Here is a 24258-nt window from a genome sequence, read left to right as displayed (position 1 = left end):
GAATGTGGCCAGGAGCAGATCTTGTGTTGGATGAATGAAAGTTGGGTGAACAGAGCCCTTGCCTTCCACTACACAGAAAATCACCAGCATCTCTTGGGTCACATTTCCCCAAGCATCAGTCACTCCTGTGAAACTTTCACTGTTTCTGTCATGTCCATGTTTCAAAAATGACTTAAGATTTTTCTAGGAGTCACTAGAAAGAACACAGCCTAGCAAGACACTTTAAAATCAGAAACTCAGAAACCATCTTGGTGATTTGTCTGATCTGACCTCTCCATCCTTCTAGCCACCAGGCAGTGTTCCCTTGGTAAATCTTTCTATTCCCAGGTATGGCTGACCATGCAGCTAACACTTAAACAACAACCCCTGCTCTCACTGGCTTCTTGCCATTCTTACATTATTTTACAATGCACCTTCAACTATATTTATAAGTGTTCATTCAATTTTTAAAAATTTGTTCTCTACAACCAGAAACTGGTCTACAAATCTTGAGGCACCGGGGTACCCTTGAGGAACTGTAATTGAAGAGATGTTCTTCCTGAAAACTCACAATGTGTTCATTTGCAAAGCATTGTGGCACATCCCCTGAGAGGAGGCTGTTGACTTGAGGATTTCTGTCTTCCAGATGATCAAACAGAGCCCCAGAAACACAGCAGTGCATCATGAAGGCTCTCAGATGGATGTCCTGGCACACATTTTTGTGTCCTAAATCTTTGTCACCAATACTCCACCCCTGCAGGTCTACTTTAACCAGTCCACAGCCTGTAGAAGGTTCCCTGTGTTCTTTACAACAGAAGTAGATATTGATTCCCCTCTTTCTGACAGAGAAGTATAAGAGAAAATCAGAACAATCATTTTCAATGCACACACGGACGCTATACCTAGTGCTCCCTGACACTAACATTGCTGCCATAGAGGAACCAGTTGCCCAACTAAATGCCAGGCCAGCAGGTGGGCTGGACACTTGAAGATCAGATGAGGCCTAACAGCACACAGGGCAGTGTGTGTCTCGGAAGCCAGGGGCTGGTCCTCAGCCTGGACTTCACACACACAGATTCCAAGGGTCACCATGGACCACTTACTTTACCAAGCAGAATACATGTCACAGTTCCAAAAGGCCCCCAAGGAAACACAGCCAGGAAGGGCAGACATTCTGCAACTTCATGGATTTCCTCAGTCCCAACCCTGAGTTCACCTCTTAATTCCCAGACTGCTGCCAGGCGCTGAGACCTCAGTGGCCTTGCTCATTTATTTTTCCTTATCTCTATATAAGGAATATAATTAAGATAATATGGACATGCCATCCTCCACACAAGTTGTCACATTTTCTCCCATATAATTATGTTGGAGATTCCCAGTCCTTAGCCACTTGGGCACTATATCCAAGATGGTGGCCAAATCCACATACCAGGGCTAATCTTAGTAATGCTTTTAAGAAGCTATTTTAAATCAGCTTGACTCTTTTCTATTTGACAAAATGTTAATGCAGTCTATGAATGTGCATATTTTATATGATTGCTTCATAGTTTCCACATATGGATATATACATAATAGTTGATATATAGACTACATATTATATAGATATATAGATATATATACACAGACATATCTGAATATATAAACTATAGAGCAATTATAAAATATGTGAGTGTATATAAAATATATGAAATATATTAATATAAGATATATGAATATATATGTAAATAATACCCAAGGTTTACAATTAAGAAAACCTATCTTGGAGCCTTCTAAATTAAATCTCACCTCACTTGAGAGAACATTGAATTATCTAATTTAACCATGAGAGAGATGTTTGAAAAACTTATGTAATTCATTTCCTCTCATCTTCAGATTCACCCTTTATCACCTGCATTGAATAAATGGATATGGGCTCCTTTCAATAATTTTCCAATACTGAACTTTGTCAGTAGAGGGCACTAGAGAGCCAGGCATTCCACTCCCTGGTTCAGTTTCCTACCTGCAGACTCCAGGCCTCAGAGCTCAGCTCCTGAGCAGTCCACAGCTTCTCCAGCACCCAACCCCCTCAGGGTAGACAACTTCTGTAGCCCCAGTCTTACAGGGCACAAGGTGGCCAGTGACATCTGGCAGCTGCAGTTCCTCCCACCAAACTCTACGGGGTCATTTGCAGTAGACTGCCCCTGATGGGACCTTCCCCAAGAGCAGGTTTCTGTGGCCCTAGAGAGGGTAGATGATTTCCAGCAATCTTCCCATGGTGGGTGCTGGGTCACAGTACTACGGTGACTTCTCTGTTATCTACTGAGTTACAGCCACTTTCTCTCAAGCAAGGACACAGGGTCCAAGCTTAGGGCAATCTATCTTCACCCTGGAGACACTGGCTGCTCCTTGTATCTGCTGATCTGATATTCTGTGGTGCTCTCCTTAGTAAACCCTCATTACTCCAATCCCCTGTTGCAGCTAATAATCTTGCTGAACCTTCTCTGTTTAAATTACTTTTCATGATTGTGCTCTTCTGATGGGACCCTGGCTCACCAAGGAGAAACAATTAACTGTAAGCCTGGCTGTGGAGGATGCATAGGTGGGGCTAGGTGCCTTCAGCCAGAGATGCCCAGTGTCCATCCAAGGGCTCAGAAGGTTCCCTGATGTTCCCACAGGAGTCTTCCCCTCTCGTGCACCCTCTGGGTGTCTGCAAGCCAACTCCAGATTCAGGGTAGTAATCAAGTGGCTCCAATCAGTCAGCACATCCCTCCTCCTGACCACGTGGTCAGTCCAGAGACAGTCAGGAGGTGAGACATACGAAGCTGAGACTCGCGAGGACTGAGCTAATCTGAGCCTCTGGGTGTTGGAGGAGCCGTTTAGGACAAGGCCGAAGGCGAGGAGCAGCAGACCTTTCTCTGCAAGGAAACAAGCAAGAGGCTAATCCCCAGAGTGCTCCTGCACACCACTCTCTGTGACTATGTGGAAAGGTGATCAGCACAGGTCGGTAGTCACCTTGCTGCCTGGAGGCCCTGGGCAAAAAGCTTCTGAGTCTTGTGGAGCAGGGGTGGGGGTGAGTGGAGCTCTGAGCACTGAAGGAAAAAGAGTGTCTCCTGCACCCCCCACCCCCAGGAGGCCATGGGAGAGCTGCCTGATGAGGAGGCTTCTGCCTGGGAGGAGGGTGGATGTGCTCAGTCACAACAGAAGTACCAAGTCAAGAGGGAAGCCCTGTACACAGCCTGCAGTGCCCTGGCTGTGACCACAGCTACCAGGGGCAGGCAGCTGTTCCCCGTGGGTCCAGCAGAGAGAGCTCTGAAGTTGCCTGTGGTCAGGCCAGAAAGCAAGCATGTGAGCTCTTGTCCAGGAGCCAGACTCCAGAGATGTCTCCGAGGGCATCAGGAAAGGGAGCTCCCTCTGCATCCTTCTATGGAGGAGGACTATGAGATGTCCCTGTTGACCTGTCCTGAGGCCTGCAGAAAACTGAATAAGTCCAAGGGCAGAAAAGAGCCACTTCTGCAGGGAAAGTGCCTAATACGAAGATTTAGTCCTGATGGAACCCACCTCATTGCACTAGTTGGAGAATCTTCAGTTAACTCATTTAATAATTTCATTTATTGTTTAAGCCATTTGACTGAAGTATTTTAATAACTTTCATCTGAAATTCATGTGTGCAATACCAACTCATTCTCTTGTAAAATAAACATGGAGCCAAAATAAAATAAAGACTAAAACACACATAGAAGCACATCTGTCTTAATCGATGCAGGTGCTGTAATAAAATGCTGTTCAATGAGTGGCTTATAAACAACAAAAATCCCTCACTCTCCTAGAAGCTGGGAAGTTGGAGATGAAGGTGCAGACAGATGGAACATCTGGTGAGGCTGCTTCCTGCGTCCTACATGAAGTGGTCATGCTGGTCACATGGTAAAAGGAAGTTCTCCGGGGCCTTTTTGTAAGGGCACTAAGGCATTTATGAGGGTTTCACCCTCATGAGCTAAGTCACCTCTGAAAGTCCCCACCTCTAAGACCATGGCCTTGATGGTTAGGTTTCAATATAAGGATACTGGAGAAGAAAACATTAAGACCACAACATGTGTGCACACACAGACACACACCAATTAAGAAGAAAAAACACACCTTGCCAATAACAACAAAGTCTACAAAATAACCCATGGAACTGGTCAGCATCTTTTATCTTCAAAGACACGAGGTTGTCCTCTATTTGGTAAAAAGGTCCACAACAACTTTACAAGACTACAAGGACTTCTCTGCAAACCTATTGATCATGAAGCTGTTTATAAATACTCAATCTATATGTCACAGGAAAGAGCAGAAGGCACCAGATTGGATTGTTTCTGGTCATGAGCAACTTCCCCCCAAGTCCAGCATTAGCACTATCATTAGAGATTCTAGAACATTCCTCCCAAAGTTCTAACATTAAACTTCTCCTGACCTCTAACATGGACCTTCAATTGGTCTTTAATGCCCTGGATTCCTGACTCTTCTCTAGGGAAAATTCTTCTCCCTGCTCCAATCATGTGGCTTTTTTGGGGGGCTGCCACAAAAAGTTCTAGCAACAGGTAAAAGGCACCTGGGCAGGTTTTCAACTCAAGAGCAGAATTGTCAGTGGAATTAATCCATTTGATGGGTTAATACTTTGAACGGATTAGAGGGTGGTAACTGAGGCAAATGGGGGCTGGCAGAGGAAGAGTGTCACTCAGACATGGGGCATGGCCTCAGGGGCTACATCTCTCCCTGTTCCTCTCCCGTCTGTCTCTGCTTCCTGGCTGGTGTGATCTTAGCAGCCTCCTCTACCATGTGCTTCCACCACGGTGACCTGCCTTACCTCAGGCCCAGAGCAATGGAGCTGGCTGAATGTGGACTGAAACCTCTAAAACCATGAGCCAAAATATGCTTTTTCTCCTTTAAGTTGTCACTGTCTGGTCTTTTGGTCACAGCAGTGCAAAACTGACTAACCTACCAAGCCTTTATGTGCACACAGCTCCAGGTACACACAGGTACCCACACCCACCCTCTTTCTGGATATAAAGGGCAAAATATAATTCTTCTTTGCTGATGCTAGTTGAATTTCTAATCTGTACAACAAAAAAATCTTATCACCCCCTTCTTTAATTTTATTCAGAAATCAGCTACTTGCATACTTTCTTTTCTGATAGACAAATTCTTGTAGTAACGACTTCTCTAGAATTGGTTCAGAATCTGCACATTCCCCATTGCACACAGGGCAATGGCCCTTGGTCACTCTATCTTCCTCGGCCGCCCACTTTCTTCCCTCCCAGTTCAGGTCAGAATCTATGACATATGAGAGGTACCGTCCTCCCTGACTTACCTGTGTCCCCTGTCTTAACTCTCAAGGAAGGTCCAGGGATCTCAGAACACAGAGCCATCTATGCATGCACAGTCCCCTTCTGTGAGCCCACGTGTGTCTGGCTGCATCCTGCCTAGTGGAGAATTGCCCTGGGGAATGGAAACACTCAAAACATAAAACCAGCGGCTTGTCTCCTGGCTTAGTCTGGTAATCCTGAACCCCACCTTTTGGAATTTGCTTTGGCATGGATGGATTCCCCCATGCCTGCTTATTTGGGAGGAATGTGGGTTAGGGCAAACTTGCCACTTAGTGCCTGGAAACAACACTTGTCCCTTTGCCTCTAGGTCATACCCTGAGGCCACACACCTGACTGAGCTCTCTGCTCTCCCTGCTGAGAGAAATAAACATTGAACAGAAAATGTTGACACCAAAGGAGTCCATGCTTCCTGGGGGAGGTGCTGCAGGTGTCCTGACTTTGGCCCCGCCCACCCTGGAGTAGATGTCAAATGCACTCCCTGCAGCCTTCCACTGGTCCACTGGGCTCTCCTACTTACAGCCCTTGCAGACCCGTCTTTATAACTCAATCTTAGTGCCACAGGGCCCATTAGACCTAACTGGAAGACATAACTCTATTAAGGATCCATGTTTTATTCAGGCTAGAAATGTGGGCCTATTGATTTAACTTAAGTAGCACATCATTCGATTAGAGACAATGTTTACTTTTCTCTAATTTGCAGAGGTGTGGGTCTAACAGGCCTTGTGCACCAGAGTGCTATAGATTGGTGCAAATCACTGTTATTTCAGTGAACTGGTGAACAGGGCAGAACAGACTTGGCCTGGTGGGTTATCTTCTTCAGCAAGGAAAAAAACTCAAGGGTTTTGTTGTTGGGTTTGTTTTGCTGTATGCAACTTCAACTTCAGTAAAATATGGGGAAAGGCAGAGGATTAGAAACATGTAAGCAAATCAGCCTTAATAAGAAAACAGGTTGCCACGGGAATTATGTGTTTCCAAATGTACCACAGGGCCCTTGCTCTTTGCTACAGGGGGTGAGAGAGTTGGTGAGATCTTCCTCTGGTCAGAGAATCCTGCCCCAGGGATGTGCCAATGTAATGGCTTCTGTGCAATCTCACAAAGCCATCTATGCATAATGGTGACATGAGTCCTCCTGGGAGTTCTGAATGTGATTCCAGGTCACAGAATCCATGGAAGTTGCACCACAAGCTGCGACAGCTCATGACAGCAAACTGAAGGCAGAGATGCTAAGTGGTTTGCTAATCACATGTAGCACCAAAGGGGCAAAGCTCCTGATACCCTGTTGTCCTTTCCTCCATCTCTTTAGGAAGAAAAGCCATATTTAACTACAATTATGATGATCAACACTTACTAATGGCTGGCCACCATCTAGACCCTGTCATAGGGTTTATATAGGCTGCTTTCTTTTCACTACCCCATTATATAGTCAGAAACCTCCTGTACAGACCCCCATTCTTGACCAATGAGCCATCTGACCCAGCTGGGAGATGGTAAAAGCACAGAGGAACCAGGGCTTGCAGACCTGTAGGTTTTCTAAACATTGTTATCACCAACCCTCAGGCTGTCAATAAACAGTTCAGGGAAATACACAAACCCCACAAGTGAATTTTAAGAAAGCTCAGCCAATGGACATCTAATAAATGTTTACATATATGGACCCCAAAGAAATGAGATCAAGTCTGTGGCTACATATTCATTGAATGATTCATTTCAAAGGAGGTTGGGTATCTTTTGATTGATAGAGGTCTCTCCTTCTCTGTGGTTTCACTTTTTGCAGTACCAGTTACCCTTGATCAATTTCTGAAAATTCTAAATGAAAAATTTCAGAAATAATAATTCTTAAATCTTCAATTGTGCTATATTTTGAACAGAGTGATTTGTTATGTGAGTCCCATTAAGTCTTGCTGAGATGTAAATCATTCCTTTGTTCACTGTATCCACGCTGTATAAGTTACCTGCTCATGAATCCAGGGTATTAGAGCTACTGCTGCAGGGTAATGGTGCTTCTGTTCAAGTTACCTTATTTTACTTAATAGTGACCCCAAAATGCAAGAATTGTGATGTCAGTAGTTGAGATAATCCAAAGGAAAGCCACAAAGTCCTTCCTTTAAGTAAAAAATACATTAGTTAAGGTAATAGGAGGAAAATCAGTAGACAAGTGCAAGCAGATGGGAGAGAGGGAGGAGGGAAGAGAAAGGGAGACCCTGAGGAATTAGGTGGATCAGTGAGGCCCTGGGGAACTAGATGGATAGTTAAGTTCTGTGAATGTGCAAATATGGATAATGAGCCCACTATCATGTAAAATGCACCCACAAAAGCACAAAGAAAAGAAGAGAAATTTTATCACAGATACACATATGTAGGAAAGAACTTAATATATACACCCATTCTGTACTGCCCTAAGTTCCAAGTACCCAGGAGGGGTTCGGGAACACAGCCTCATGGATGTGGGAGGATGTGTGTTTGTCCTTCTGAGTTTGGTAACGTCTTCACCAGGAAATTAGGAGGTTGAAGCCCTTGGTTTAATAAGAAGGGCAGCTGGCAGACTGAAGCCTCCCCAGTTGATTTTTATTAGCCTGTGCTTGGGCTCTGCTGCTTTCATTTGAAAAGTAAAATCTCATGGGACTTGGAACACTTGCCTTTAAAAGTAGTCAATAACATAAAGACACTTTACTAGTTAACTTATTTATCTGAGATGTGCTCTTTAAGGAGGTTAACACAATACTTCAAAGAGGCAGAGAACCAAAGTCGCTCCCTGGAATCTGTGTTATTTTCTTATCACCGTAGCTTTGTCCATAAGTGGTGGTGCTTTTTCAGTAGCAAATTAAATCCAAACAGCAGTTTAGAAGATGTAATTAGGAAAGAAAAAAAGAAAGGGTGGGAAGAGAATAGAGCAATCATTTTCTGCTGGTGGCCTGCTCACTTGACAATAGAACTGACAGAATTTCCTCCCTGTTTGATGAGCGTGCTTTATGATCCAATCATATCTCCCTCAGCTCTGATTTAATTTCCTCCAGCTTCCAAAGCCAGAAAAACCTTCTGAGTGCCCACATTACCTAAGGGACAGGCATTATTTAAAAGCCAGGAAATCACTAAATTCCCTGGGTATTTTTCCAAATAGCAAGACTTACTCAGAAGAGTTCTCCCTCATCTCAGCCTCTATTGATGCAAATGTATTTGGGCCAAAAAAAAAAAAAATAAAAAAGATTTTAGGTTCTTCTTTTTCAGCGTTTCTTAGTAGAATCCTTAATTCTTAATATAAGCAGATTTATAGTCAGCCATTTGCAATGTGATAGCAAAAATAAAAAAAATAAAAAGGACACATCTTCACCTCTGAGAGGCAATAACTGTAAACTCTTGGGTCTTAAAACAAGTCGCAACCAATGGATGATCAAGAGCAGAAGGATTAAAAAATAAATAAATAAAAGTGTCCCTGAAATAGCCAACCTCACTATTCACATGGTATGTGCTCATGGGAAACTGGAGTACTCTATTCATTTGGCAGGGAGAGCACAGTTTCTGGGGTTCAAACCCAAGCCCTGCCCTCCACCCTCCTAATTCCCAGGGACAAAGCACTTCCCTGGACTTTCCATTTCCCCACATGTAAAATGAGATCACAACAGGATTCACTTCCAGGTATTGTCATGAGGATGAACTACCACAGGGAGGGCCTGGCACATTGGCCCCCGAGTGCCCAATCCATGCAAGCCAGCAGGGGCACATCAAGCACAAAGACCGACCTGCAGCTCACCAGGCTCAGAACATCACCCAAGGTCCCTCAGAGAGTGGTCACATGCCGCAGTCCAGCTGCAGCAAAATAACCAGGGGGTGATGAGCAACTTGTGTAGATTGATACAGCAGGAGTGGGAGCCGTTTATTGTAGGACAGGAGGGGTATATATACATTCCACACAGCTTATCTTAATTAACATAAACTAGATACAGCAGTCAACCAATAAGGAATCTCCACACTTAATGGCTCGCTGGTGTTACTTCACAAACCACTCCCTCTGGCAAAATGCCAGGCACCATCTTGACTTGTTTACAGACCCTAACAGTCACAGAGCCAGCTCCAGAGCTGAAGTCAACCTAACTCAAAACCTCACTCTATTCTGGCACCTAAGGGGTCACGTCCGGGGATAAACATTCTTCCCCAGAGTATAACATTGAACTCTTGAGGGCAGGGACCTGATCTGCACCTGGACCTGATTTAGACCCCAACATTCTGATGCTATAATAGGAGGAGGTCTTCAGGAGATGTGGGAACAGTATGTTTAATATGGGTAGAACAGGCACACTCTGTGACCCTCAGGAGGGCGGGTGGAGTTACAACCAGCTGACCAGAAGTAGAATATGTCAGAAATTGTAGCACCCTTGAAATAGGATATAAAGTCATTGCATCTCTTTCCCTCTCTCTCTCTCCCCACTCTTTCTCTTTCCACTTCTTTAGGGAACACAAGCTCTCATGTCATGCACACTTCCAAGTGGCCCTGTGGAGGCCCATTGATGAGGAGCTGTGTGCAGATGGCATGAACTTACCTCTGGGACTGAGCTACATGGAAAGTGGATTTTTCCAGCCGAAGACAAGTTGTGACAGTGGCAGCCTCCAGAGCATCTTAACTGCGGCGCCCTCATGAGCTATCCAAGCCAGAGCCTGTGGCCGAACCTTCCTTCAATTCCTGACTCAGGGAAACTCTCTTTTCATAAATGCTTACTTTTCACAGTTGCTACAATGTTGGTAACTAAGACATTTAGATCCTCAGTAGATACTTGGTGTCATATGAGCTCCTTGAAATTTGCAGTGGTGGCCCCATGTGGTAGGTTTTCTATGAATACTCAGGGACTGATCATGCTCTTCCTAAAAGAATGTGGGGGCCTTGTTTTCTCAGTTCTCCTGAGAATGAGGAGCACTGGCCACTGGCCTGTTCCCCTTTATGTTCTGAGAAATGGGCACTTGACCCAGGTCTGTTTTCTCAAGGGTCCCTGGGGAAGGGAGGAAAGCAAACATCAGCTTCCCACTGGCCTGTGATCTCTGAGCCTGCTGGACACCACTGACAGAGGCTGCCTGGGAGTGCAGGTGACACCAAGGGCTCGGATCTGAGAAATGCCAAGGTCTCGGAGTCCCAGAGAAGTCCTCAATCCAACCTGGAAACAAACTTTAAATGCCCTTCTCAAGTACATGCCCCCTTTGCTGCTCTATTTGGCCTTTGAGTTTTTATCACTTGTAAACAGGGAAGTCCACTTGCAGCAGAGAGGCTTGTTAGACCAGCCTGAGCTTGCTTCCTACCCGACCCATCCACATCGTCTCTGCCTGGATCTTCCCAGCTGAATTTGGCTTGGCTGGTGTAACTCAGTGTCCTCTCCAGAGGACCCCCCCTTAAGGAAACACACCAACTTCCGTCTCTCGCTCTCTTCCAGGGTGACCCTTTAGGAGATCTTGGTCAGATGGGGGGCCTGCAGATGCTGTTTCAAAGCCAGTGTTTTTCTCTTCTAAGCAAGCAGCAAGGCAGCTTTAAAATGTCACATGACAGCTTATCCATCAGAAGACACAGGGCCCTGAACACTCCTAGTCAGGTTTCAAAACAAAGTGCTTCCCTGGGGCAGGACAAACTTAAGCATACTAGCATCTTTTTATTAGCTTTTTAGCATCTCATTATTGCCCACTCCAGCTTCCACCAGAAGTCTGGACATTTAATTACTGCCGAGAGAAGTCAGTGGGCACTCCTCCAGGCCAGCATAAATTTATTTATATTTCTTTTTCAAAGAAAAATAAATACCAGCTCATGATGTGTAACAGGCTTCTGGGCCCTGGAGGCGACAATTCATCGACAAACAATAGAATTACCCACCCATAAAACCATCAATCCATCCCTCCATCCCAAAGAGAGTCGTGAAAAGATCACCCATCCGGAAATTGGCTCTGTCATATCTCCTATGAAAGAAGACCCTCAAAGAAACTCAGCAGAGAAGACACCTGCCTTCAGGGGATGTGGAGGAAAACAGTAGTGTGCTATATGGACTTTGAAAGGACTTCTTTTCAACCAGCTGCTCACCCCCATATGAGTCGGTAGCATGGCCACTTGTGGCTGCTCATGAGACCCACCACCCCCTTCTGTACAGCCTCCAAAGACAGCTGAGAAGTTGGGCTCAGGGTGGAGAGTGGGGCTCAGAGCCACCTTCTGGGTAGGCACCCTCCTCCTATGCCCACCAACTGGTTGAGTTTGCAGGTCCTTACCCTCTTTACATCTCTAATTCCTCTCCTATAAAAATGAGGTAATGACATTGCATCTAAGGTTTGTACAGGCATAAACCAGTCCATCCTGCTAATATACCAAAACATTAACTATTGCATTCATTATCTCTATCATAAAACCACGAAGGGCAGAAGCCACAGACATTCCATTTTTGTATACCCCTCTGTAACTTTATCAGCATTACCCTGGACAAAAGTCAATGTTCAGCAAATATGTGTGTAAAAAAAATACATTTGAGAACAGAAAGGAACTTAGATAATAGCATCTGAGTACTCAAGTCAAAGTCTCCACCTAATAAAACCCCTTTAACTGTAGAGGGTCCCACTGCTTTTGATTACCTCCAGTGTAAGGGAGTCTACAGGAGAGTTTCCAGAAGACATCAAGCAGAGACCCACTCTGAAGCCACATATTCCACTGTGTTCACTGCACCCCTACAGCATTCCAGCTGCTCCCCAAGGCAATGGGAAACCCATTGTCTACTGAGGCAGTCCTAGGACCCACGAAGTTGTCAATCATATGTGCACAGAGAGGTACATACAAATGCTAACTTAGGTATACTAAAAGAGTGAGAAAAAGACAAAACCACTCTGTATTGGCTTTGATATCTCTTTCAAACTAGACTCTGACCTATAAGGACCCAGAGAATTTAGCAAATTCCAGGAGAAAAAAAAGAAAACTAATTAATTCTTGAATTTTGAGATTAAGAACTCACATTCTTAGGATTTAAGATTAAGCGAAAGAATTTCAAAGGGTCATTTGTATCATGGACAATTTTTGCCTGATTTAGAAATAGCCTTTGCATAAGGTAAATCCCCCAGAGCCTTACCATCTCCATATTCCACATGGGAGAAACAGAGACAGGAAGGTGACTCAGTCATCTTTTCAGTCCCTGTGACCAAAGGACCTGACAAGAAAAACGTAGAAAAGGAGACTTGTGTCTTGAAGAGGAGACATGTGTCTTGACTCATGGTTTCAGAAGTTCAGTCGGCCGACTTCATTGCTCTGGGCCCAAGTTGAGGCAGGACATCCTGCTGCAAGAGTGCATCACAACCAGGAAGAAGAGAGAGCGCTGCTCAGCAGGTGCAGAATCTAAGCATTAGAGGCATGTTTCCAGTGACCCATCTCCTCCGGCCACACCCTACCTGCCCACACTAACCACCCACTGAATCCACGCCTCTGGGTGAATCTGCCAATTAGGTTGAGGCTCTTAAAACCTAGGTTGCCATAACTCGCCCAAGCTCAAAGAGTTATAGTTTAAATATATAAATATAGTTTATATATTATGTTATATGTTATAGTTTAAATAATCTAAATACAGCCACATTTGGATTAAAGTCTGAAAAACTTGGCACTGACTCTGAAATCTTGTTCTCTTCACATGAGCTGTGATTTCCACTTTGAGGTTGAGATATAAGAAACAAATCCATTCATGGATCCTCGCAGTGGCCCTTTTGGTACTTTAAGAAAAGCCGCCATCCCTGCCCCCAGCCCTCACATCAAGCCTGGGCCCTCTTTCTGTCTCATCCTGTGGCTGAGCCCTCACATTTTCTTCAATTGTCCCTTCTGTAATGTGATTTCAAGGGCCCTCCACACCCTGAACACTCATTCTCAGGCAGAATATGTGCCAGTTCCCAGCATTACCCCTTGGCCTTGAGTGCAAAAGAATTTGGGGACACGATGACAGGGTCAGGTCCATCATTTGTTGTCTGATTTTCATAGAGACCACAGCAGACACTAATCTTCCACTTCTTAAGTGAACACTAGTAGAAAGCAGTGGCATAATGGGGTGATAACCAGCCCATGCCCCACACTCGGGAGAGGATGGACCCAGGCTGATTGGAGATCCTAGATGCATCCAGGTTTCCGACAATCAGCAGCTGCTCGGGCCCAGGTGATATTCCCATGAATGAGCCTGGCTCTCTCTTCAAGAGAAAGAGAAACCCAATTTCCTACTTGAAATGATGCATTTAAAAATACTTTATGCCAGCCTCTCTTTTAATTTTGATATTCAGTTCCCAACATCAAATTAAAGCAAACAAAGTATCGGCCAACATTACCGTCAATCAAACTGCCTGCTGTATTTTGACATCTTTCTGGAAAACATGCCCCACTGATGCAGTTGAGCGTACTATGAGCCCCGCGGAGGCCTCCTTGAACAGTGGACATAGGCTGTTATGGGTTAGATCTGGAACGTACCCCGAAGACCTGGGTGCTGAAGGCTTGGTCCATGAAGTAGCTGTGTCCAGACGTTGGAGAAGCAAGGGGACCATGAGGGCTCTTACCTCATCGGTGCATTGGAGATTCGATGGCAGTATTTGGAGGTGGGATCTAGTTGAAGGAGTAGGTCCTTAGGGGTGTGCTTGGGGACTCTATCCTGCCCCTGGCAAGCTCCTCCCTCTGTGCTTCCTGATCCTATGACATCAGCAGCTTCCCTCTCCACACACTTCCACTTGGAATCAGCTGACCCTGGACTGAAACTTCTAGAAGCCTAAACCAAAATCAATCTTTCTTCCTAAGTCTTTTTTTCTCAGATATTTTGTCCCAGGGACTAAAAAGTGACTAAGGCACAGGTGGAGTGGCTCTTGGTGAAGATGGCCAGGGCCCTTCACCTAGACACACTGTCCACTTGTGTTTCCCAGGCCTTGCCTTTGTAAAGGGGATTTGTCTTTTTACTTGTTTATTCCTGTGTGTGACTGCATTTTGATTTTTGTTGGGAATGAAATATAGAACTTTGCACTTATTTCTTCTACTTATATTGGATGAGTTCCAAAGTTCCAGCCCACTAATTCACTTTCCCCCTCCAGATGCCACGTCCGTCCCCCACAGCGCTCACAAACCTGGGACACAAAGAAGGGAGCCCGTGTTATGGTGGGATTGTCATAGCTCACAGTTTCCTCCAGTTCACACCTTCCTAGGTAAGTGAGGGTCCCTGAAACACAGGTATCCTCATGGGATACACACTTTTAAGAGGCCCCATGAGAGTCTTGACTGCCCCCTGCATGTCCCTCTCTGTGGATCACATGGCTTTCTGCATCCCCATGGGAGCAGGGTCTTCACAGGCTGTGGTCTGTCTGCTGGGCACTCATGAGAGTTTTGCACCTTTGGAGAACCAAGGTGACACTCCTTGTGGCAGGGGTTGAGAACAGTCATGCTGAGAACCACTCATCTCAGGCTGTCAGGATGTGTGACACTAATGTGGAAATTGAACTGTGACCTTGGTGATGGCCCTCACTTGACACAGGTTCCTGGGCTGGCTGTGGAGTCTGGCTCTCCCTAGAAAAGGGTTAGAACTGCTGTAAGCTTGGTGAGCTGGGTCTGCCTGTACCTGACCGTGGCTTTCCTAGAGGAAAGGCTCTACCTTCACTCACAAGAGTAACCAGGGCATGTCTAAGTGTCACCTCGCAGAGTGATCTAGCTCTGGAGCTGGGCCCAGGAGAGCTTCAGGACCTTTCTGTCATGGATTGTGTCCCTCCGTGGGTATGCACCTGCCTCGGTGGGGTGGCTTCTCCAGGGCAGGTGGTGGGTGGTTCCGGTTGGCTGGGCTCCACTCCAGGTGTGTGGAAGGGAAACAGAGGCCCCAGGGCACCACAGAGGTGAGTGTTCCTTTGGGCACTGCGGCTCCAGCACACACATGCTGGCTCTCTGGAAACCATGGGCAGTTGCCCATCGGTACCCATGACATGGGAATGACAAGTGACATCAATTGCCAGACAGCCAGCCCCTACAAGATATTGTCACTGGTTCTGGTTTCTTTGCAAATGAGCTTCCACATTTGGGTTCAGATGTTTCTGAAGAGTGAATACTTAAGAAATTTTGATTTATTTAAAGAATTTGATTTATTTAAATTTTGATTTATTTAAAATTTGATTTATTTATTTAAAGATATATGAATTTCAAGTAGGTTGGCCTGAGTTAGGAAAGAAAACACAGAAGGTCCCAGTTAAATGTAACTTGCATAAAAAACAACTTTTTTTTTTTTTTTTAGTGTAAGTACATCTCATGTAGTATTGGTATTGAAAAGGAAAAAAAAAAAAACAAGAAATAAACACCACCACCAACAACAACAACATCGTTTCTTGAAATTCAAACTTAACCTGGCCCCGGGTACCCTTGCTTTTCCTGGAGATCCTAGTTGGTAGGAAGCTGCCTCTACACCGTGATGCCATGCAGGTTATATAGTAACTCTCCTTCGGTCTTCAGCAAAATTTAATTCCCAAAGCCCAGATCCTATCAAATTGGATTTTCTCTAGAACTTATCTATTTTAAAGTGAGGCTTCACAAAACTGTAATTTCTTTTTTATGAAAGCCATCTCAGGATTATGTCTGTAGTCAAAAATCTCCATCCTGAACAGTAGGCTGAAACAAGAAGGGAGGTACTCCACCCAGCCTCAGATGCCACCCAAGGAAATGGGAACTTCAGCTTCCACCTTAAAGACCCTGTGACTGACACAGACCTCAGCTTGGCCTCGGGGCTGGGGAAACAGCTGTGGTAACAGAACACAGCCTCATCACTTCTTTCCCTAAAATGAATTGATAATTGCACTTCTGAGATTCTCTGAGTGACTTAGAGGAGGACAGAGGATGCTCGAGATTGAGCGCTGTCTCCCACATCTCTCAAGAGTTCTGCAACAAAGCACAGCTTGAATTAGTACCTTAAACATGCAGAACTAGAGGACTTGGAGCCCCACAGAGAGGGCATCAGAGGGGACGGGTCCTGCTGAGCTTACAGACTCGAATAGAATTAGAGGAAAAAACAAAAATCAAAACAAAGAACAGGAAAGATGCCATTTAGAAGGTTTTCCCAACTGTGCAATATGTAGCACCAGCAATAGGTGATTGCAGTTGGTATACAGATGGGTTTTATCTTTAAAAATGAAAATGTTTTGATGCATATTAAGAAATATAATACACATGAAACTCTTAATTTCCTGTATTGTAGACTTTGAGTGTAAAGTCTATAACAGAACAGAGTGAAATGTTTATTTTTTTAAGTCTGAGAGATGAATTAATTTAAAGAAAAATAAAAAAATATATATATATAAAAGCACAATTTTTATGTTCCTTTTGCAAAAAAATGCCAAAGGGGTGTGAGTGTGTACATGTTAGAAAATTTCCCATGAGCAGGTTATTTTTGCTGAAGATCAGCAGCAAGATGCCTCCTCTAAGGAGAGGGAATTGGCATCACCTGCTCAGACACTGGCTGCTCCAGGTGACCCTGCACTGTAGTGGCCTCCCTAGTGTGGTGCCACCTGTTTGCATTGTCAGATGCTCAGACAGGACATGGTCTGCTTTAACTATAAAAGCAACAATGGCAAAGTCTCTTAATGATCAGACCACTGGTTCCAGACAGCTTTCAGACTGAAATTCTGTATATCTACAGGGGCACTATGCCTACTCGGTCCTGTGTTGTACAGTTTTAAGGTTTTACACACAACCAAGAGAATCCCAGAGTAATCTAATGAAAGTTTAAACATGATGGCTCTCACCTGCCTAGGATAGACTAACATCAAAATGTTAACTGAGGCCAGAATTTGTCCCCAAACAGTGACAGGTCTCTCTAGCACCCAGTTTCCCACCAGCTTGCCCCTCTGTACAGTATGTAGCATTGTTCTTGACATCATCGGTGGGTGGGCTGTTCTGCTCAGGTGTGACTCACCTCTGCAACAGTGGTCCTTGGTCCTCACTCATCCCAGTGACCCCCAGGCTCCTTGCTTTGTATTTCAGCAGAAGGTTATTGACCTAGGAAGTGTTCTTTTTAACATTTTGCCTTCCAGCTAAATATCCCTAACTCTCTCTCCCTATCCATCTATATTGCAAGAACGATTCACTGGGTTTTAATGAACTTTGGGAGTGCTTTTTTTTTTCATGGTTAAAAATATTTCTAAATTTAATCTCCTCGATTAAATTGGGAAAAGCAAGATTGAATGGAAAACGCAAGAGTCAATTTACCAAAGTTTTAGCTCTGGCAACTTCCAGCAATAGATTTAAAATAGCACTAAGGATACCTTATTATGGCTGGTGCTGGGCTCATTAGTATTTGCTGGGGAAAAGAACACATGGACATCATTACTTAAGTAAGAATGAGGCCGTGTCCACATGGTCAACCTCATTAAAATGGGTCAATTTCAAAATGTTGAATAGATTCCTATTTTATGGGGGAAAGGCCCTGGGAAATGACAAAGGTGTAGAAAAGTCCCAAATAAGATTTCTAGACCCTGCGCCAGCATAGTCCAGGAATGAGGTCACCCAGAGAACAGGCCACAGACAGCCACACACTGAAGACCCTCAACTGCCGTGATGGAGACCCTGTGTTGATTTCCCCAAAGGGATCCTTTTCCTCCTGTGCTGGTGTTGAACCCAGGGCCTCTGGCATGCAGGCAATCACCCTGCCACTAAGGTTCACCCTAGTCTCAAAAGTAGTCTAGAAGGAGGGCGACTTTATGCTGTGAATATTAAAAAAGTCTGGTCCAAGTTGTACTTTCCTGATGTTTTTCTTTCCCACCGAGACCGTGATCTTGAGCTTCTGCACTCTATGTCCAACTGCCTTTATGCATCTTTCACCCAAACCTCCCCCAGATCCCAAGGACAGCTCATGTGTACCTTGGGCACCAACAGAGTCATTTCTCCAAATTGGTTTCCATCTACATCGGCTGTTGTGCCTGAGACCTGTCCTGCATCCACGGATGTTGTTCATGCAGGTCTTTATTTGCACCAGTCTGAGTCTGATGCTCTCAAACACGTTTATGTTCATTTATGGAGACCAGTTGCCACCAAGCTTTCTTGTCAAAGTGGCACCAGATGCACCTTTGGTTCTCCATGGCCTGTGCAGCCCCAGGCAGAGGGTAGCAGGAAAGCAACTCCTTGGTTTAAACCATGAGTTAAGGTCCCTACAGAGCAGACAGGGAGCAAGCATCATGACAATGAAATAAAATAGAGGGATTTTTTTAGAATTAAAATGATCAGAGCTATCTGGCAGAATGAATTGAGAGACATCTATGACCCACTCAAACTTTACCAAGGAAGCAATGGATGTCTTCCTTTATGAACACCAGGGTCCTGAGATGTGACCTTCAGCAACACTGAGGGTGAAGGTAATGAAGTGGCTGTAGTGAAGAATTCAGTGTTGCCCAGGAGAGATCTGGTCAGCCTTGGCCCTGGGAGGTAACCCACTTGCTCTCATGGAAACGCCCACTGGTTGCCTGGCAGCCATAGTGAGCTGAGGACCCTGCCCACCTCGATGCTAGTGACCTGCTCGTAGCTGAGCCCTGACAGGAGGCAGACCTGTGAGCTCTTTCCTTGGAGAGTTTGGAAGGAAAGCAATGGATTCTAGCTGTGGCTCTGCTCTTGACAGAAAGAGAAGTCACTCAGGAATGGTGGATGGTTTTTATCTCCCACATGGGCAGGGAAGTCAGGAAGGCAGGGAAAGAGATGCAGGTGGGCAGGCAGAAACAGGACAAGAGGTGGACACAACGCCTGGGGACCTACAGCAGCTGCTTCTCTGTCCTCATTTCCATGAGGCCTTGGGGTCATCATACCAACCTCCTGTGCTCCAGCTGGTCAGTCAGTTTCTCTTATTTGTAGCCAGTAAAAGTCCCAACCAAAGAACTTAAAAAAAAAAGTCCTTTGCAATCTGAGCTGAGAGATGTACTGGCCCAAGGGTAGTATGTTCTTCACAGTCACCCCAAACGCCAGCGGGGTCCTCACCTGAACACAGGCTTCATGTTTTTAGTGACAGACAGCTGTTGGCCCTTATCCCACCACCTGCAGGATGCAAGGACTGGCTGTGAAGGTGATCGGGAGGCTCAAGACCTAGTTATGCCATCAACTTTCTGGTGACAAGGGACCAACAACCCATTAGTTCTGTTTCTCATCAATAAAGGTAGAAATAGTAACAAAAAGTCCACCAGCTCCTCAAAATGATATCATGGAAATACCATGATTAATAGAAAAAACATGGCGTCCATGGTGTGCTCAAGGGAGGGGAAGGCCAGTTTGAATGTCCGAGGAAGGAGGGCCACCAGTATAGTTTTCCCATGAGCCAAGCAGGTGGAGAAGAGGATGAGACAGGTGGAAGAAGCCAAAGCAGAGATCTTGAGGTAGAACTGCCATTGGGAAACCCATATTTTCAGAGGAGGGCACCAAGGCACAGTCATGTGTGCAGCAGTCTGGCTGGGCACAATTCAGGAGCCACTTGTCAAAAGAAACAAACTTTATTTTTAGAACCACACAGGCCAAACAAAACAGCTCCTCAGGAAAAACCTTCAGAGCCCAATTGCCACCACTGGCTTTCCACAAGCCTCTCACACCAACACACAAGCCTCTCCCACTCCCACAATCCTCCTGCTCTTAAGGCCGATTGGCTGGGTCGCATGGGTGGAGCCAAAGAAGTCCCCCAATGAGCAGTTCCGTGGTCTGAAAGGGCAGGAAAACAGCCCAATGAGCATCACCGCAGAGGAGCCAATCAGTTAGATGTTGCTGGGGCCGCTGTGAGCCAATCATCAGCCAACAGCTGGAAGTTTGCTGGCAGCTGGAATTTTGCTGGGGCCCCTTCGGCTGTGGCTCTCAACACATGTGCCCAAGATCACTCCCTGAGCAAGACAACGTGCAGTCACAGATGCCAGATCTGAAGAAAACTTTCCCAGGGGATGTCCAGAAAGCCTGGGGGGATGTGTTCAGAGAGGGCGTGAGCTATAGCCATGAGCTCAGGTGTGAACTGAGAGCTCTTGGTTTGTGGCCTCTGAACAGAACCTTCTTTTTGCAGGTGGAGAGAGAAGCCAAGGAAACACACAAACCATATTCATGGCCCCATCTCAGTCTTTGATAAAGTCGAGGACCAGTGGAAGGACCAGCAATGGTCTCAGCACTCTGGTCTCCATCTTTTGAGACAGAGTCGAGGATCTTGAGTAGAGGTTGTTTAGGTGTGAGGTGTCTCCCAAAGCTCATGTGTGTGATGATGCAAGAAATATCAGAGGTGAAAGGATTAGATGATGAGAGCTGAGGTCTGGTGCTGCTATAAACATTGATGTGGTTATGTCACTGTAGCATGCTGTTTTAAATCCTTTGAGTATATGCTGAGGAGTAGGATAACCAAGTCTAATGGTGGTTCCATTAGGAATTTTCCCTAGTGAGCAGAGCTCTCTCTCTGCTATCTGATAATTCTATTCTGAGCTACTTTTCTCTGCCACATCCTTCCACCATGATGTTCCGCCTCATGTTGGGGCCTGGCTAGGAGTTTGCCATCTATGAAACCATGAGTTAAAATAAACTTTTCCTTCTCTAAGTTGTTCTTGTCAGATATTTTGGTCATGGTGATAAAAAAAAAAATCTGCGTGAAACAGACGCTATCTGAAGTTCCTGTCCACCTGTTTGAGATAGAAATGGCAGCTTTGTTTAAGATTAAGAGGGATAGATAAGGGTCCCTTGGCTGAGTTAGAAAGAGAGAAAAAAGGGAGAGGGAAAGACTGAGGTAAGTCAGAAAGACCCACGAGCACAGGAGAGGACACACAGACCTCATGACATAGAGCCAGCGGGCGGAGAGAGGCAGCAGAGTGGGAAAGAGAGGAAAGAAGATCATCTTCCCCAGAGACGCCCAGGGAGCTGGAGGTCGAGGAAGCACGGCTCAGGACAGAGACGGGAGCAGAGACAGGAATGGGAAGGAGAGACAGAGGCACCAAGCAAGGCAAGGAACATGTAGGATTCAATAAAAACAGGCAGAAAAAGACGAGATCCTCACACAGACAGGCAGACAGCTCCCGGGGAGCAGGAGGGAGGAGATGGAGGGATGGAGAGAAGGAAACAGGAGCGAGGGGCCAGAGGGCTCAAGGCAGAGGCCCAGTGTGGGGCTGGAGGCAGAGGTGAGTGCTGCAGGCTCAGACCTGGCCGGGACCCTGTGATGGTCTGTCTGTGCTCCTCGCAGCTCCTTGCTTGATGACCATGACAGGGTGCTCTCAGCTCCCACTCAGTGCTGCACCTGTCTCCCTGGAACCTCATCAACAGCTCCCCTTTGGTGTCTGGAGAAACCTCCTGCAGCTTGGACCAGATGAAGGTCTAATAAACCTCAGGTTTCCACCAGACCAACAAGCAAGTGGCAGCTGTTCCACTAAGACTCAGACTTGGCCCGACGGCGCTCCAGAGAGAGCCACTTCAGAGGAGGACATGGAGCTGTTAACCATCCAGCCTGTGAGAAAGGCTTCAAGTGAAGAGGAGCAAACTCTCCTGCACGTGGAAATGCTGCCCAAAGCTCAGTCCTTGTACCTGATGCCAGTCCAATAACGAGGATGGAGTTTTCAGAGGAAGGAAAAAGAGGGTTCATTGCTTTGCTATCAAAGGAGAGACACTGAGACTCCTGTCCCAGAGGCTGGGATTGTGCCCATCAGCAGGAACAGGGGGCTTTTATCAAGGTGATTCAGAGAAGATGAGATTGGGCAGGAGAGAGCTGGAAGGAGAGGAGAAGAGAGGAGAAGAAGGTCGGGAAAAAAAAAAAAAAACATGCAAGTTTCAAAGCCGCAAGGGACATAGTCAAAGCATCAAGTGAACCCAGTTATAGAAACTGCAGTCCCAGCCATTCTAGCCACACAGAATCCAAGAGCTGAAGTCTTGGGTTAAATCTTCTGTCCCTCACACAGGTCTTGACTCTGCCTGCCTCTTGGCTGGCCTGGGAGTTCCTTCGAGGCACAGAGCTGGTCTAGAACAATTCCCTAGATCCAAATTTCAACAGACCATGAGACAGAGTGTTTGTCAAAACCAAACCTGAAATAACACAGTGAGCTCTCGCCTCTCACAGAATCAGCCCTTGTGGTGCGAGGAGAAGATGACCTGGGGAAGGATGGTGCAGGCTGGACCCCCTTCTTTAACCCTGTGGTCTGAGATGTATCTTACGGAGCACATCTAGTTAAGACATATTGAAGAAATTTCCTACAGTTAAGGAAGGAAAAAAAAATGTCCAGGCAAAATTCCCAGAGACCTATGACCCCCCTTCCAACCTCCCAAATCAATTTTAATTTATTTTGAATGAGAAAATAATAAGCATCAGAATTTTATAAAAGTGTATTTGCATATATAATTACATATATTTCTATATTATAGATTTTATGTTTATTTATTCCACATTAGATTCATCAAAAGGAAGCATGATATCCACAGAAATCTGGGAGAGTCTACATCAGAAGGAGCTGGCTGAATTCTTCCAAGGTCTCACTTACAGAATAAAAATTATGAGGCCCATTAGGACAAAATTATTTTTTCATTTGACAAATTATTCACTATAAAAATATAAATTATAAAGCAATATTAATTTATTGGTCTAGTAAAATGTATAAATCTGATGCTTTGCTAAATTATTGTAAACCAAAGTAGTCTTGATGGGCCTTTCTAGCATTTATGTATAATATTTCAGACTGTGAATATGTATTAATGGAACCGCTTGCTGCAAAACTCTTCTTGTTTTCCTGCATTATATCAAGCCCAGCTCCATTATTTATCCACTTGGGTGTTAGAGCAGCACTATGCACTGGAACTTTCTGCAATGATAACATTCTGGAATCATGCTGGTCCACACAGCCCACCTGGGCTGGTGAGCACTTGACACTTTGCCAGTACAAGTGAGGGGAAGAGATTTAAATTGTGCACATCTGAAGTCCCACTTGTGGCCAGTGATGGGTGCCCCTGCATCATCCAGTTTCACCCAAGAAGTTCATCCCCTAGGCTACGCGGAACAACACTGGACTTGATGTCCTTAGGAAGGCACACAAAGATGTCACATCACTCTTAAGCTTGCAGATAGTTGAGCTCTCATTCCATTTGCAAAAGCAAAAGGAGTCACCCACATTGGATGACCCACTCGACCCTCAGATTCCTCGCACAGGTTCTTTCTAGCTACCGGGTCTCTGACTCAGACTTCTCTCGGCCTCTTTCTCTCTTTCCTTTTTACCATTAAGGATGTAAATGTCAAGGAAGTAAACTGTCCTTTACAAGGTCATAAATAAAGAAACCACAATAGGATTAGAATCTGGATATCTGGAGGCTCAAGTGACTCTCAAGAGCTCCTCCAGTCACTAACATAGGAGCATCTGACTGTCAGGACAGCTCCTCACCAATGCAGTAATAAAGAACTTTGCATGTTATTATTTTACAGATTGCAGTAATTACATCTCAGCACACCGTGTCTCCTTTGTAATGCTATGAATCTCACATTGCACATTTTAAACTAATGAGGTGAGCCAGGTGTGGTGGTGCAGGCTTCTAATCCCAGCTTCTCAGGAGGTTGAGGCAGAAGGATCACAAGTTTGTGACCAGCCTCAGCAACTTACAAGACTCTGTCTCAAAAAAAAAAAAAAAATACAAAGGGCTCAGTAGCTCAGTGGTTAAGCACCTCTGGGTTCAATCTCTGGTTCCAAAAAAAAAAAAAAAAAGAGTGACAAGGTGAAGTTAAATAACTTCCTAAACAATCAGGCAGATGAATCTAAAGTGGAAGACAAAGACGTTGGTCAGAACCTCAGGAGCCAGCTACGTTGGACAAACTAAAAAGGGCACAAGGATTGCCACCTACCACAGTAATGGATGGGCTGCTGGTTCACAGGAAGCAATATCAGGGGACCTTCAGCATGTACCATTATCACAGGCTGGAAAAAAGAACTGAGCAGCTGACCTTCAAAGGAATCATTGGGAAAAGTCCATGAGAGTCCCATC

At 45.3% G+C, this 24258-nt stretch overlaps 2 long non-coding RNA genes across 3 annotated transcripts in view; both read right to left on the bottom strand.

Moving 5' to 3' along the window:
* Nucleotides 1-5478, bottom strand: part of LOC144375284 (uncharacterized) — a 66939-nt gene extending 61461 nt beyond the window's left edge. Inside the window, exon 1 of one of the 2 annotated variants that reach the window (XR_013434912.1) lies at nt 5306-5478. This is a non-coding gene — a long non-coding RNA (uncharacterized LOC144375284). The remainder of the gene's footprint in view (nt 1-5305) is intronic. The other variant, XR_013434911.1, reaches the window with a different exon arrangement.
* Nucleotides 5479-15544: 10066 nt separating this feature from the next.
* LOC144375283 (uncharacterized) lies at nt 15545-19517 on the bottom strand. Its single transcript, XR_013434908.1, has 3 exons — nt 18172-19517; nt 17228-17310; nt 15545-16194 (listed from the first exon to the last, which is right to left on the bottom strand). It is a non-coding gene; the product is annotated as an uncharacterized LOC144375283 (long non-coding RNA).
* Between the last annotated feature and the right edge of the window lie 4741 nt (nt 19518-24258).

The sequence above is a fragment of the Ictidomys tridecemlineatus genome, chromosome 2 (assembly GCF_052094955.1).
Source record: "Ictidomys tridecemlineatus isolate mIctTri1 chromosome 2, mIctTri1.hap1, whole genome shotgun sequence".
Classification (NCBI taxonomy): Eukaryota; Metazoa; Chordata; class Mammalia; order Rodentia; family Sciuridae; genus Ictidomys; species Ictidomys tridecemlineatus.
Note: the sequence above shows the minus strand (reverse complement) of the source record. Positions and strands in the feature narration are given on the sequence as shown.